This window comes from Lepisosteus oculatus, chromosome 12 (genome assembly GCF_040954835.1).
Source record: "Lepisosteus oculatus isolate fLepOcu1 chromosome 12, fLepOcu1.hap2, whole genome shotgun sequence".
NCBI classification, from domain to species: domain Eukaryota; kingdom Metazoa; phylum Chordata; class Actinopteri; order Semionotiformes; family Lepisosteidae; genus Lepisosteus; species Lepisosteus oculatus.
The window spans coordinates 25,030,280-25,046,649 of record NC_090707.1 but is presented as its reverse complement, the minus strand read 5'-3'; the positions used below and the strand labels follow the sequence as shown (position 1 = coordinate 25,046,649).

The following is a 16,370-nucleotide window of genomic DNA, read 5'->3' as shown; positions in this document are numbered from 1 at the left end:
ATAAGCTATTCATGTTCTGTAGCTTAACCGTAGAGACCTACTGAAGTGAGGATTTGTAATGAATTTTTAAGGATTTGCCTTGTTTTCTTTTTGATGAACTGACAGAATAGTTTAATTGGTCTAAACGGGGAAAAAATGGCCTCAAGATGGAAGTGGCTATTGCTGTTTTGGCAAACACAAATGATTCCATCATTTGGAAAATGTTTTTCTTGCATTTGGACAAGGAATGTGCAAGGAAATTGTCTTTCTAGAACACCTGTGGGCAAACTTCCTCCCAGCCAGTTTTAACTGGCCCTTGAGGTAAAAAATAAATTAGTCAATGTTCGCCATATTCCACTTTGTTTGGTGCCGTTTTTTCTTACATCTCATTATTCGTGCTGTTAGATGGCACACAAACATTTTACCACAGTGATTCCAAACTGCACCTAGGGGAGGCGCCATTGTTGATCAGGGGCATCTCAGGTATAGCCAGTCAAAAATGTTATTACAAGCAAAACCCGCTGTTCGTGCACACAGAATGTCCGAGCCGCGCGCTACCTAGCTAGATTGTGTCATGTGATACTGGCCACAAGAGTCATGTCTGTAAGCAATGTACCAGTTGACCGCAGTTCTGGTGTTTCATGTTTCTATGAGTGATAATTTTGTGAGTTTTTTGTTACACGATTGCAATTAGAGGTTTTTAAATTTGAGTAAAAAACGTGAAGGACATGGAACATAGTTCTAAAGAGAAACGGAAATGCAAATACAGAAAGTATAATGACAGTTTCTTGAATTTCAGTTCAACGTGCACAATTGTGGACACTGAGGACATTCTTCATTCTTATAGTTTTGGCTGCTGAGAGCATGCTCCCCAATAAATTGAAACATCATTTGGAAACTGTTCACAGTAGTTTGATAAGTAAGCCTCGTGAGTAATTTTTACACAAGTTTAATGAATGAACAGAAAGCTGCTTTTTCTAACTAAACTACAGTGTTAAAAAACATTGATGTTAGATTTATACATTTTTATTTAGTCATTTTATTAACATTGTACAAAGATGTTGACTATTTTTAATTTTTTTCAAATCGTTTGCACATTCACATAATTTTAATAAAATGTGTTCTCAGGTATTTTTACTATTTTGATCAAGCCTATTGGTTTTGAAAATTATTTTAAAAACATTGGATCAACTTTGTTTTTATTTTAACCCATCATTTCCTTTTCAAATTTATAATCTTTTGTCAAATATTGTTCTGCCATAGAACTTATTTTTGAGACAGGGGAGGCATGTGGAAAATTTGACAGGTCAAGGGAAGCACGGACCCAAAAGGTTTGGGAACCCCTGCTTTACCAATTTAATTCACCAGTTAGAGTGGGTCCATCGTACTGTGAGGGAACCTGTGCTTAAATGAGTGGACTGAAGAAGCCAGAAAGTTGACTGAATGCAGAGTGTGCATATAAAATTGCTAAACAAAGCAAGCCCTCTCTGAAGGGGAGCTTTTGAAGGAGTGTATGATTGAAACCGTAGATATTCTTTGTCCACAGAGCAAGAACAAATTTGAGAAAATAAGTTTATCACGCAGAACAGTTACCCGTCAGGTCGAGGTAATCGTTGAAGACTTGGCTTGTGAGTTCAATGTCAAGTTTTATTCAATTTATATTTTATTTTATTTTTTCTTTTTCTTTTCTTTTTAGTTTATAAAATATTTCTCTCAGGTTATCGTTAACCTTGAACTAATTAGATTGATTAATTTATCTAATTAGATAAATGTTGGATTCTAAACTTATATAGGGCATAGGCTATCTGTAACAGCAGCCTGAAGTGGCTTGCTATACAGTTTCAAAATTTTATGTGGCCCTTGGGACAAAAAGGTTTGCCCACCCCTGTTCTAGAATGTTTGTTAAAAAGCTGTGTAATTGCAAATGACAATATATGATTTTCATTGCATGTCATCACCATATGACATAATCGTAGTCTGGTGTAGTAAACTGTTCTTTGCTAAAAGGGAATTGGCATAAATGACCCAGATCAAGGGAAAAAAGATGATTAAATAAAAGAGTGCAAAGACACAAAAAGTTTCTTTTGATAGATTTGTGCTATTTGCTCAATGTATGTTTGGTCAGTTCTCTAAGCAAAAAACAGTGGTTGGATTTTCATTTTCAGGCAGCCTTTCTTGCACTGTAGTTGTTTCTTCGTCATTGGAGCAACTAAGATTTCTCCTTTATTCTGTTCACATGGTCAAGTTTTATTGTATGCAGATATTTTGGACCATTTTTTCAGCTTCAAGAACACACATCCCTAAGTTGAAATGATGGCTAATGATTTCACTTTCAAGAATGTAACCTTTGAATGACACTGAAATGGCATGTTTAGGCATAGGGATGTGATGCAGAGACAGAAGCTTCTGTTGGATTATTCAGCCTCATAGCTCAGAATTTTCAATTCCGTGGCAAGTCACGTTTTCCTGAGCTTTAATGATTATATAAAGGCTTGATTGATAAGCAGAACTGACTTCCCTGTTTATTCCAACTGATCAGTATTCTGAGCAGAAGGCAGAAGTTTTGAAAACACAGTAAACTACACTTTTGGAAGCATGTCTAAGTGCAGCTGGTGACAACTTGATAAAATGTTGCTATTGTGATTGAGCAGCTAGTGTGTTTAAGAATTAAGGCATATAAAAACAGTAAACAGTTCTGCCTTATAGCTAGGAAATAATTTAAGATGATATATTCACAGCACTCTAAATACTGCAGTTTAGAACAAATATTGGGGAGAGACTATAGCTCCGTCCTGTTGCATGTACAAATACGGGCATGTATCCTTTTTTCCTCTTGGACATTTGACATATTGTTGCCATTCCCACTTTGCTTTCATCTCTGATACTCTTGCCATCACAGCTACTGTTTTGTCTCCTCCCCTTACTTCTCTGAAGAATTCTATTGTTCCTACTAATGTGTAGTCCAATAGACCCCTACCACCCACCATCTTTCCATCTCTGTTTCTTCTTTTTTTCCTCTTTTGCTGTCCTTGCTAATGTCCACACCACTGTGAGAAAACAACCTACAACTCTGAATTTAAATTCAGTTTTTTTAACCCTTGGGTTACAGGCCTTAGTGTCTTCCTTTGAGTCAGTGTTAATGTAATCTCCAGCTTTAAATTTAGTCATTGTCAAGTCGACTTAAGTATCTGTTAGTCATAGCCACTTTCTATTCACCCACTTTTAATTAAAATTTTACTTTTAATCACATTTTTGTCAAGAAGTTTAATTTATGTGTATAATAAAATTTATAAACTTATAATAAAATGTGTTTCTAAAAAAATCTTTAACACTCTTTGTTGCACAGTCTAAAGGGTATCGATATATCAAATACAAGAAATATTTGTGCAATAAAGGGTTAATAATAAATCTTATATAGGCCCATAGTAATCTTTATTAAGATAATTTTTTTATTATCTTAGTTTAGAGTATTTGGTTGGAGAATGACAACACTGAATTTGCAGTAACTTTAGGGGATTTATCGTTTGTTAAAATATTACCATCAGACAGGACAATTAATATACACATTCTTTAAATCGCTGGTATATTATTAATAACTATCCATTTTGATGCCATAATATTTTAGCGTGCTACATCATATTACTATCATGCTAACACAGTGACAGGCCTGTGCTTTATCCCAGTGCTTTCACTTTACACCAGTGACGAAAACGTTCATCAATGTTTTTTTCATTTTAGTTAACAGACGAAACGCTAGTGAAAATAAATCTACAATGACGATGGCAAAGACTAAATTGCTTTGCATTTTTGTTTGAGTGAATTAAGATTAGACACAGTGACCTGTATGACTAAACCTCATGGTGAAATAAAATTTGTCACGTGAAGTTCACTGTTTGTGCCTTTACATTCCATAAAAGGTACTATTACAGGGCTGTGCCTGTAGGTGGTCTGTGTGGTGCCTCGGGGCTATTGCCGTGCAAAAATATCAAGTATCGGGGGGGTGTCGTTTTCTCTGTTCTTCTCTTTTGTTTTCTGACTGTGGCTTATTTACAAAAATCACATTTCACCATTGTGAAGCAGAAATGCAGCATGCATAGTGTGTTAGACCAACTCTCACTTTTTAAAAGACTAACTTACTTCCTAATCTCTATCCAAGACAAAAAAAATCAATTTCCTAATACGCAAACTGTAAAAAGAATTATTGCTTTATTTTCTAGTTAATTTGTTGACTAGCTACAATGTCCTAATGCAAGAGTGTCTGGATGCTCCGACTCATATGGCGGTTCAAATTTTTAGTTGTTTTCAACTCATAATATAGCCACTTTCTGTTTATCTTCAGGAATGTTTTCAATAGCTTTTCCTGGTTTCCTCATCCTACGTGAAGTATTGACTTCAGATCTTTTTCTTCGGCTGAAAGTATTGAGTACCACAAGCATTTCTTGCATCTCTTTGGATTTCTTTTCTAAGTGAAGCGCTCTAGTTTTAATATTTAATCCAATTAGTACAGTGTATACATTGTTTGTCTGGGTACCAAACAATAAGTATTCATGAAATGAGGTTTGGAAAGGATCAAATGAAAATTAGGGACAGTTGGAAAACAAAAAAGGAGAGGAGAGAGAACGGCACACCCTGATACTTGCGATTCTCTCACAGCAGTAACCCATGGCATCACACAGTCCACATGCAGCAGCTCTGGGATTATACCCATTACTCTCTGTCTGACAAACGGCAGGCTGGCTGTAAAACTCTGAGGCCCCCCTACAAACACCACAAATGATGAAAGCCACCCCATTCGTTTGCTGATGAGCAAAGGTGAACCTCATGTGATGAAATTCATTTCAGTATGAGTTTTAGCCGGACAGATCATTTCATCTTGTCTTAATGCACTCAAACAATAATGGAAGACAATTTAGTCTTTCATAATCATCGTGGATTATTATTGTGAGCATTTAGTCATCGTTAAATTAAAAACAGACAATTGTGAAACATTTTCATCATGATTTTCATTGACTAAATTAACACTGTTTGAGGGCTTACACATTTCAGGCTTCTGTCTCTCAGGCTTGGTCATCAGGAAAGGCTACAAACACAGGGGACAGGTTGCTGGTGCCCATCCTGTGCATCCACTGCCCCTGTCTATGGTAAATTACTACTTCATTTTCTATCATGACGCTGCAACCTCCATTCCTCTAGCTTTAGAAACTCAAATGGTCCTTGCCGTTACAAATGCCCTGTCTCGGCCACTGCTCCGGAAGATGTCAAAACATTACAAGGCAGCAACAGGCCTCCAGGTTATCCTTCCTACTCTCTTTCCTATTATATTTCATACACACTTACGGTTAGCACCAGAAAACCAATTTTTCTTTTTATCAGTAACTTTTTCATCTTCCTGTCAATTTCCCTTTCTTTACTGACTAAGCAATTTTCCCTAGTGTTTCTCTGCATCTTCTGTGCAAGAAAAGTGATATTTTATTCACCTCCTGTTCATCTTTCTCATTGGCAACCGATTTTGCAAGGTAATAACATTAATTTAGCCTCCCTTTTAACTTATTCAATTGATTCCATAAATATACATACAATAGATTGCAGCTCTTTCACTGTTGTTCTGAAATCTTTTGAACAATGCACCTTTAAAGCTTGTAACCATTTTAAATTCTGCTTAGCTTTTATCAGTTATACATAATGTAAGATATGCTCCATTTACTCCAAACGCAGACATGAATAAGTTATTAAATGTCAGTAATCGTAGGTCTATTTCCTTGCTTCTGCATGTTTTATTTTTATGAGTAGGCTTCCACAGCTTTTTTTCTGCTAAAGTTGCAGCTTGTCCACAGATGTGGAATCACGAGAATGTACTGCTAGGGCCCTTTGATTTTGAGCTACACTGTTTCAGTCATGCTAAAAGATATATACAGTATAGCCAGACCTTGTCTCCCTCCGTTCTTCCATTTCTAAATGTGTCCAGCTCCTTTTTGCCAGCAGATTTTCTTTGTCCATGCTAGAGATGGAGATGCTCACAGTTGTCCAGTTGTTGTATTTGGGAGGGAAGGTGGTTAATAGCAATTGTAATACAGCTGCCTGAAATTTGTCATCTTGCTGGCCTTTGCATAATTTTAGTTATTGCAGAAAGGGCCTCACTTTCTGCAAATGACCTTGGCATCCATCCCCTGCTGTTTGATTAACAGTTAGATTACTAGCTCTACATTCTACATCATACTTCAACTGATCTCTCAGTTTCACTTATTCAATTAAGAGGAAAAATGCAAATACAGCTAAGTTGATATCTCAAGAAGGAGTTAGTTTCCATGGTTAAGTCTACTTTCTCTTCTGTTAGCCTTTGGTTCTAGGTGTAGTCTCCAAATTTTAGAATCTGTGTCTATAGCCATCTGCTGAATATTCTGATACTGTTTTTCCCTTCAATGAGAAAACATTTTGGTCCTTTACTGTTCTTACATTCTGGATACTAGAATTGATTCCAAATGTTTTGTTGATTATCTACTCTGTGAGAAAATAAACTGACTCCCTAATTACCTCCATTCCTGATATTTCTGTTTTTGTTATTTTACCTCTGCATTTCATATGCACATTCCATAGGGCCACACCTTATGATTGCCATCTTGACCTTGATTCTGTTGATTCCTCACACCATCACGTTTCTCTAGATTCTAAAGCAGAGCAGGGCCTCTAGCAGCTGTTTCTGCTGCATGGAAACAGAATTTTATGCTTTTGCTATAATCTGATGCTTTGCAATTGGTGGAATTGATGGTATTCCTACTTTTTATTCAGATATTATTAAATAATATTAATACATCTTACTTATTAACATAGGTTTATTTATAATAATGGTTACTCATTTCTTCATAAGAGCCTCCCACATTCCAGGTCACCTGCAAAGCATTGCTTTCTGATAGCATTCTCTTCATTTTAATGGATTTACCTACAGAGGCAGACTTCAAGTTTAATTTCCTGCACCTTCAGAGTTAACACTCATTGCACTCCTTTGTTTCAAATTCTACCATGTTAGAAAGGCTAGTTACTCACAAACTGAGTGCCAGTTGAGCAGCCTGGAGAAGTTCTTCAATTCACATTTCAGCATCTCTTCCCTCTGACTAGTTTTTCAATCTTGTAAACAGTGTTAAGAAGCTAAAAAATCTTTTTAAAATGTACAGCTTTTCTGAAACACGGGTAGTGTGGGAATGCAGGACAGTGAGTTTTTGCATTGTGCTAAATGCACCATGCTTAGCAAAAAGAGAGTAAGTGTACTGCACAGAGTTAGTCAAAATAATGTTACAAGCTGAAAAGCAACTTTGTGAGTGTTTATGCAACAAATACACTGTAAAAGATCTTTTGTGATTATTGTGTGAAGTGCTGAGTTTAAGCAAGCAAGTAGTTATGGTAGTGCTCAATGTTTACCAGAAGAGAGTTTACTACTGTTTCAGAAACACTGAAGAGTGCAGGACATGTACCAAGGGTAGTACACAATCCAGTGTTCTGCATTAGGTTCTAACCTGATTGTCATAATTAAAAAGCTCTGTTCTTTTTAGTAAACCTCTTCAGGTTGTGATCTCCATGTTTCATCTTATCAAAGTTGAGAATCCCCACTACTTCCTGAGAAGGTACCCTTTGCACAAAAATATTCTCACACAGAAAACTCTGCAAAATAATAGTCTGAAAAAATATACATACAGGTAACTGCCAAAATAAAGGAAACACTTGAGTAAGTGAGGGATACAAAGTATATTGAAAGCAGTATGAATATTGAAAGGCATGGTTCCTGAGGTAATTAAGCAGTTAATATCCCAACATGCTTAGGGTCATTAATAAAAATGCTGGGCAGGCCCAGTTGCCCATTATTGTGGTAGCAATGGCTAGAAGAAAAAAATCTCAGTGACTTTGAGAGATGATTGATTATTGGGGCAGATTTGGCAGAACCGTCAGTGAAGACGACTAGCTAAGGTGATGTTCATATGGAAGTCAGAGGGAAAGACATCATCAGCTTGGGGCAACTTTGGATGAAAGTGCGTGCTCCTCAACCGTGGTGTCCATGCATTGGTTTAGGATGCAAGGCAAAACAAACTAATACTTTGAATCAGTTGACTGCAAAAGTCAATTTAAGATGTGAGCAGGCATTTTCATCAAGTACAGTACACCAAGAACGTCACAGAGTGGGATACTATAGATTGCAGTGCATAAACCCCTTATTATATGTAAGAATGCACTTTTGTGAGTTAAGTAGTGCACAGAACAAAGGCAATAGTCAACTGAGCAGTGGAAAAAAGTTAGATGAGTCATCCTTCACTCTGTTTGCAACAAGTGGAGTTTATGGGTGCTGCACGCCAAGAAGAAGCCTGAAGCCCCGAATGCTTGTTTCCCCACAGTGAAGGGTCCTGGTGGCTCTGATATGATGAGGAGTGCATTTTCCTGGCATGGTTTAGATCCACTGAACCCCTTAGAGGGGCAAGCTAATTACAAACCGATTCTGTCTCGCTTTGTATCTATTTCTATCTCGATGTGAGTGGAATCTTCCAGGGTGACAAAGCCCCCATCCAGAGGGCAATTTATCACTGAATGGTTAGATGAACAAGAAGACGATGTAAACAATATGCTGTCCCAGTCACCAGATTTCAACCCTATTGAACACTTATTGGAGATTCATGAGCAGCGCCTGAGACAGCATATTCCATCACCATCAACAAAACACCAAATTATTAAATTTTTCATGGAAGAATAGTGTTGCATCCCTCAAATACAGTTCCAGACTCTTGTAGAATCTATGCCAAAGCACACTGAAGCTATTCTGGCAACTCTTGGTGGCCCAACACCATGTTGATAATACTAAACTTTATTTTATATAGCGCCTTTAAATGTGGCTTTACAAGTTCTTCACAGAATGACAGTAACAATTAAGTAAATTCACAAGACATGCACAATGGGAATACACAGTGAGAGGAGACAGTAGATGGGGGTACTGAATACAGTAATAACAGAGGGGGAAAGAACAGAACCAGTAAAGTAAAGGCCCTTCTAAAGAAGAAGGTTTTGAGACTAGTTTAGAGATGGTGACTCCTTGATATCCTAAGGATAGAGTTAAGGATAGAGGCATTAGAGGAGAAGGCCCTGTCACCTATAGAATGTAGACAGGCTTGGGAGACAGATAGGAGACCAGAATTAGAAGAGTAAAGGTTGTGAGGTGGGGAATAGGTTGATAGTAGCTTAGACAGGTACTGAGGTACCAAGCCATGCAGAGCATGAGGATTTTGTCGACACAAAATCTGACAAGAATCCAGTGCAGGGACTCCAGGATAGGAGTAATGTGATCACTTGCATTAGACCTGGTCAGGATCCTAGCTGCCAAAGTTTGGACATACTGGAGTTTATTCAATGTGGATTTATAAACACCAGCTAGTAGAGTGCTACAGTACAATAGCCAATTTGAGAGAAGACAAATGTGTTGACCAGCTTTTCAGCAGCAGTTAATGATAACATAGGAAGTAGTCAAGCGATATTTCTGAGGTGAAAGAAAGATGTTTTGGCAATATGTTGTAGTTAGAGCATTGGCTTTACAGAGTTGACGGGGGGTGCCAATAAGTATGACTTCAGTCTTGTCACAGTTTAGATGAAGGAATTTTTGAGTCATCCATGTTTTTATGTCGGAGATGCAATAAGAAAGAATAGAGACAGCCACATCAGTGTCAGGTTTGGTATGGATGTAAATTTGAGTATCGTCAGCATAGAAATGATAGTTGATGCCATGTGGCAGTACATATCCATTTGATCAGCCTTTAAGCAGTACAAATTATCTCTAGTTTAATTAATTTCTTTAGATACATGATTCCATATTATGTTCCCTATTAATCAAATTCTAAAAGTATGCTTTTGTTTACTCCGATAACGAGTGTATTCGCAGAAAAGGTTAAAACGATCAATTTTCACAAAGTATATAAACCTATAGTAATATGGTCAGAAGGAGCATGTAACGTTTCCGAAATAACCACATGTAAGACTTTGATGCTAAAAATGTTTAGGGAGAAAGGGAAAACTGGTGTGTATTTGTTCTTTAAACTACCAATAACAGCAATATACAGTTTACATAATATGTTTATGTTCCTAAATTAATATCATTTATGACCATCAGATGTGTTATGCTCCTCTTCTTTTTATGCTTCCCTTTACAAATAAAATTCCCTTTAGTTGTAAAATTCCATATAAATATTCAATACAAAGCGGATTAAAATGTGCACAGTAAAGAGATTAAATGAATAAATATTTTCACTACTGACCAATGCACCACGAGTGCCCCTGTTGGTCATTTTGGCCAGCCACTCACGTACCGTGGTACGCCGCGGTGGCTTGTGGGTAGTTGCGTGTGGTACGGGTTTGTACTCCAAAGTTTGAATGGCTGAATCTGTAGGTTTTTCCCTGTAATGGATACAGATAATGAGGTTGCAGGCTGAATGGATCCCAGGTGTGAGTAAGACAGTAAAATTGCAAGTCTATTTCTCCTTCCTGGAAGAATCCAGAAAAAGCAATACTTTCAGCCAGCAGTAGTTGAAAGGAGTTTTTGTGTTTTTTAATGTGAGGTCTATTCAGAATAAATGTTCAAAGGGTGAGTAAGTAGGTTATGTTTTCTTTGATTTCCGTAGCTCTCTATCGTGAGGTCTGTTTAGAAACAATTTTCATTGACTGGCTGTTAAAGAAACATGGTGAGGGGGGATTATTTCTCTTTGAACCTTTCTTCCGGCCATTTGAGTATGGATTTAATTTAAATAGCTGTTTTGCTTTGTGAAAGTACACAGTGCTGTTATCAGGGGTAATTAATGGTTGGTTCAACACCGAAAATAAGTGAAGCCTTACATTGTTTATGAAAATATCAATATTTTAATGTTACAGTTAATTTATATTAATATATATTGTCAACTTTAATAAGGATTGCTGTGTTATTCTCCTTTGGATTTGTGTTTCCTGTAATGTTTTATTATGGTTAGGAGAACCTTACACAGAGTACCGAAGGTGTTGCCACCACAACACCTTACATATTCTGGCTTTCACCAGATGTAATTGTGACCACATTGAAAGGCATTTACTGTATGTGAACGTAAGGGGAGCACAGAGAGAAAAAGTGAATTGTTGGGCATATTCTAGAAAATGTCTTAGTCTTTAATAATAAATATGCAATTATAAGGTTAATATAGTAGAGTTATCTTTAATGCAACCTTTGACTACATTCTTTACAAAAGCACATTATTGACATATTTATGAAGTCCTGTGAATACAATGCAATTAGAATGCCAGTGGAATGTGCAGTTTGTATAAATCTGCAGAAATTAACATGAGGATCTGATAATGAAATGGTTAATGTTTTTACACATTTGCAGATTCAAATACAGCATAGATGGCAATGATAAAATCAGTTTTAGGGTACATTTTAATTTCAGCAGTGCATTGAATATTAACCCTGGGTCCCCATTACATGATCTCTCTTAAGGTGCGGCATGAACTTTACACACATTCAGAATAGTGCCTTGCAAAAGTATTCAGACTCTTCCTATGGTGTTCCATTATGTGACATTAAAAACATATTCATGCTTTTTTAACTTTAATCAAATAAATACTCAAACTGAAGACATCTAAGGGAATAATAAGTTACAGTCAATGTCAGCAAAAACTAAAGAGAAAAACCTACAGTATGTTGATTGCATAAGAATTAATATCCATGAACATAATATTTAGTAGAATCACGTTTGATAGCACTTAAAGTCACAGTCTATTTGGAAGTTCTACCAACTTTGCATACTATCTTGTACAGGTGGGAACTCGCAGCTATTGGTTGCCCTGGGAACATGCAGCATTCCCATGAGCGATCTTAATTTTCCTGGCACTACTAGAACACGCTCAGGCCATTTATTGGTGCCCCTGTCATCCAAAATGGATGATTTTCCAATCCAGTTCTCCCTATTCATAGCCTGTTACACCACTGGAATGGTGCCTAACATTGAGCTACTTCCAGTAGTGCTAATCACAGTACCGACCAGTGGCATCTGCTCCTTCTTCCATCCACCCATCTACAGCACAGTCTCCACACCTCACCCTGCTTTGAAAACTGAGTTCATCTTCCACACAGTATAATTCCTGTGTTCCATTAACCAGCACGTGTCCAACCCTCTGTGGATGTTTCCGGAGAGTGCCGAGCTCCTCCAAATTTGGTTTTCTCCACCAGCCACCGAAGATTGCCCACCCATGCCTGTCAGCTTCTGCTTGCCACAGTGTAGATAGATTTTTAATGGGATTCAAGGCAGGACTTTGAGCCGATCAAAGACATCTTCTTTCATATTTGTGTGCCACTCCAGTATCATTGTCATCTTGTGTTTTGTATCATTATCTGGTAAAAGGTGAATTTTTGTCATTGTTTTAATGCTGAAACAGATTTTCCTCTAAGATGTGCCAGTACTTTGCTCCATCTCTATCAATCGTGAGAAGCTTCCTGTCCCTGCTGATGAGAGGCAAAAACTATATTATGTTGATACTGTGCTTGGAAGAGAAATTGTATGAACTGGGTGATGCACTGTGCCGTTTTAAATTATGTGACCCTTGCATTTAAGTCAGAAGCTTCTATTTTGTTTTTGTCTGACCACAAAACCTTTAAACACATGTGTGCAGTATCAGTTAGGTGCTTCATCATAAACCCCATGGATTTGAGATGTTTTTTTTCAGTTCCATATAACCCTCCATTTTGGAGTGTCAAGGATATTATTGACCCACTAAACTCTGTAACGTTTTAAACTCGCTGCCTTGTAGCACCTGTAACTAGTTTCCTGCTTACACAGCTGCTCAATGTAGAGGGACAGCTTGATCTTGGAATGGTCTAAGTGCCTTAAATTTGTAATGATCAAAAGAGATATTAAGATTCTTTGAAATATTTTCATATACTTTTCCATATCTGTACCTTTATACAACTTCATCCCTGAGTTGTTTTGAAAGCTCCATGGTGTCCATCCTTGAAATTCACTACCTGACTAAGGGACTTTACAGAGACAGGTGTATTCTTAAATCATGTGAACCCCTATTTTTGTACATAGGCCACGCAAGCCCATTAAGGTGAGTTTGTGCACATACATTAGTTTGGTTTCCCACAGCAAAAACAACAAAGGTTTATGTGAGGTTTCTATATTTCTTTCAATTATCTATTGGCTTTTTTCTTTTTTGTTTTTTTTTTCTTTGAATGTGTGGAGTAGTTTGTTTATATAATAAATATTACTTCTTTAAAGTGTCATAACTGCAAGCTTTAAAGTAACAAAATGTGAAAACTGCTGGTTTCTGAATACTTTTGCAAGGCACTGTATAAACACACGTACATACCTATACTCACTTGTGATCATATTGAAAAGTTCTGAATATGCACTTTATTGATCTTGTTTTGTGTTGGTATTGTTTGTTCCTGTATGTTCTTGTCTGCTGTCTTGTGCCATCACACCATCTTGTCCTCTCTCTTACTTGTTGGTCATTGACCATTTTGTGCCGGGTTACAGACTCCTACTCCACCACACAGAAATGGAGACTTGCTCTATTTTGTCTGAGGGCTGTGGTGGGATTATGGTTTATATCCTGGCACTCATGCTCATGTTGGAGAGTCTGTTTTCAGTTTGGGTCTGAGCTATTACTAATGCCATACCTTCTTTAAGCTGCATTTTTCTGCATAATGGAATTCTGTTTTTATACTTGGCAGAGTTAGCCTTTGGCAAATCCACTATTGTTATAGTTTATTAGGATTTTCATGATCTCTGTGATACTCTCTGGAGCTGTCACAGGTGAGTTTATAAATTCCCTTTCCAAGGGGTTGAACACCTGCCTTCTACTATACTAAAATCAGACAGACATTTTCAGAGTGGTGTAGATGATAAAAGCCAGGTGTTCTTCGGCTTTGGACTGTCAACTGTATAATTCAGGACAGCATTTATATATACAGGTTATAGAAAAATAATGGAACACCAAATATATAAAATTATTTATGAACTAATAAAAAGTTGGGCTGCCATATGCATTCAGCAGCCTCACCCTTCTTCAAAGTGCAATGAATGCAACTTTTTTAGCTGTTTCTAGTGGGCTATTGGGACATCCTTCTAGAAGGAACATGTTCAGTTCTTTGAGAGATGGAAGTAGAAATCCACTCTGTGTTATAGAACATCTCACAAAGATGTGCAGATCTTGTGATTGGGGAGGTCATGGAAGGTGTTTGACTTCATTTTGGTGTTCATGAAATCACTCTTGTATTTGTTCAGGTGGGTAGCTACGTCAGCATGCGTGGGCTGCAAAGGAACAAGTAATAGGTTTATTCCATGCTGAAAAGAGAAGAGGCACTCTTGAATTTGTTTAGCAATGTGTTTGGGGAAGCTATCATCTTGGACCGTTTTGAGGAAACAATTTTTGGCCATAGTGTGCTACAACTTTACAGTGCCTAAAATGGCTTTGTATTTCTTGGCTGTAATTTCACCATGGAGAGTAATAATCAGACCCGAAGACACGATGCTATCCATAGCATAATGGAACCACCAATGTGTGCATATATAAACAGGCAGTGTGGATTGAAGGCTTTGCATGGCTTTCTCCAAATATAAACACATCCAGATGTAACAGAAAGAGTAAGAGACAGACCATATTACTTTTGTCCACTGCTCAGAAGTCCAGTTTTTGAGTTTATTACACCATGTTATGCATCGCTGCGCATTGGCTTTGGTTACAACCAGTTTCTTATTGGCAGCCCTACCATAAATAGGAGATTTGTGAAGCTTATGATGTACCCCCTTTTTTTAGACAGGTTTAAAGATGTGTAGATATATGGTAATTTGTGAGTCCTATTAACTGTCCATCTGTCTCTTTCAGTGAGCTTTGGCTTGCTGTTTTTCCTTGTTTGATATGTACTGTCAGGATTTTTGACACTTTTTCCTTTGATACATTAAATAATTTTGCTGGTTCTGTGACTGATGCACCTGCAGTTGGGACACCAACTATTTGACCTCTTTCAAAATCTCTTAGATCTCCCATGCTGCTTTAGAAACTCACATATTAAAGTGTTGATTCTAAGATGTCTTTAACAGTAGAAACTAAAATCACAGACTAAGATTTGACTTTTGGTGACTGTGGCTTATATTTCACTACTCCATTGTTATGGAATGACCTTCCTCACACTCTAGGAGAGACAAACATTCTTTGACTCTTCAAATCCAAACATAAAAACTTTCATTTTTACCAAGATCTACAGTATGTCTGATTGCCCTGCATTCCATCTGTACAAACCTGTATGGCATTGTTTGTTTTTTTTCTTCTTTTTACTTTTCATTGTATTTTTTCTTTATCACTAAAGAAATCATTGGGTTTGAAAAGGTGCTTCATAAATAAATGCTATTATTATTATTAAATTTGTAATTAGCATTTAAATGAATATGAATTGTTTTAATTGTGGTTTAGTCGCTTCAAAATGTCATTTTTCATTAGGTATTTCCACCTGCTTAAATAATAATAATAATCAAAATCATAATAATAACAATGATAATAATTCCTTATACTTGCACTCCATTCAAAGTACTTTATAGGTAATGGGGACTCCACTCCACTTCCATTTAGCCAAGACACCCCAACTCTTTTTGAGAGTTATCTGACCTTTCCCTTTATCTTTGAGCATGACATTTAACAGCAAAAAGGACAGAACCGCAGCCTTCTTCAGTACTTACCCTCCCTAAAAGGCACTTGTCATTTGGAAAGTTGTTGAGGTATAATTTGAAACAAAGATCCTCATCCAAGTGAACGGGTCTGGTTGGCCTTTTTTCTTATAGAAGACATACAATTTCAGTTAATGATAAAATCTTAACAATTGCTAGTTTTAAGATCAAACGCTGAACAGTTGATTTCTAAGGAGCAGTTCTATGAGCTGATACCATTCATCTCCATTTTGACTAGCAATGCATGCGAGGAGAGCATCTTACCTAGTTCAAAGGAATCATATTCCTTTTATTTATTCTTATTTAGGCAAAGGATGCAAAGTGTCCGATTTCTTTGACACAGTTGAAATCTTAGGTAACATATTGTTGTAACCTACAAAGACAGATAGGGAGATGATTGAATATTCAAACATTGAATATGATGGAAGGTGGATGGAGATCTAAGTACTAACTATTGTTCCTGCTCATGAGTCAGGCCTTGTGCTTCTGTCTGTGTGGAGTTTGCGGATTCTCCCTGTGTTCATGTGGGGTTCTTTGTACTCACAGATTGACAGTTTGAAAAAAAGTCAGTTTAATTATTTGTGTTTTTTCAACAAACAGAAGTTTAAACTGTTGTTTAAAGGAAATTATAGAAATTGGTAAATCATTTGGATTTGTGTTTTAGATAGAACAGCATCT

The 16,370-nt window shown here is 37.0% G+C and overlaps 1 protein-coding gene across 1 annotated transcript in view; it reads left to right on the top strand.

Annotated features, from left to right (window-relative positions):
- Nucleotides 1-16,370, top strand: part of vps8 (VPS8 subunit of CORVET complex) — a 372,860-nt gene that overhangs the window by 92,895 nt on the left and 263,595 nt on the right. The gene's annotated exons all lie outside the window — the stretch shown is intronic.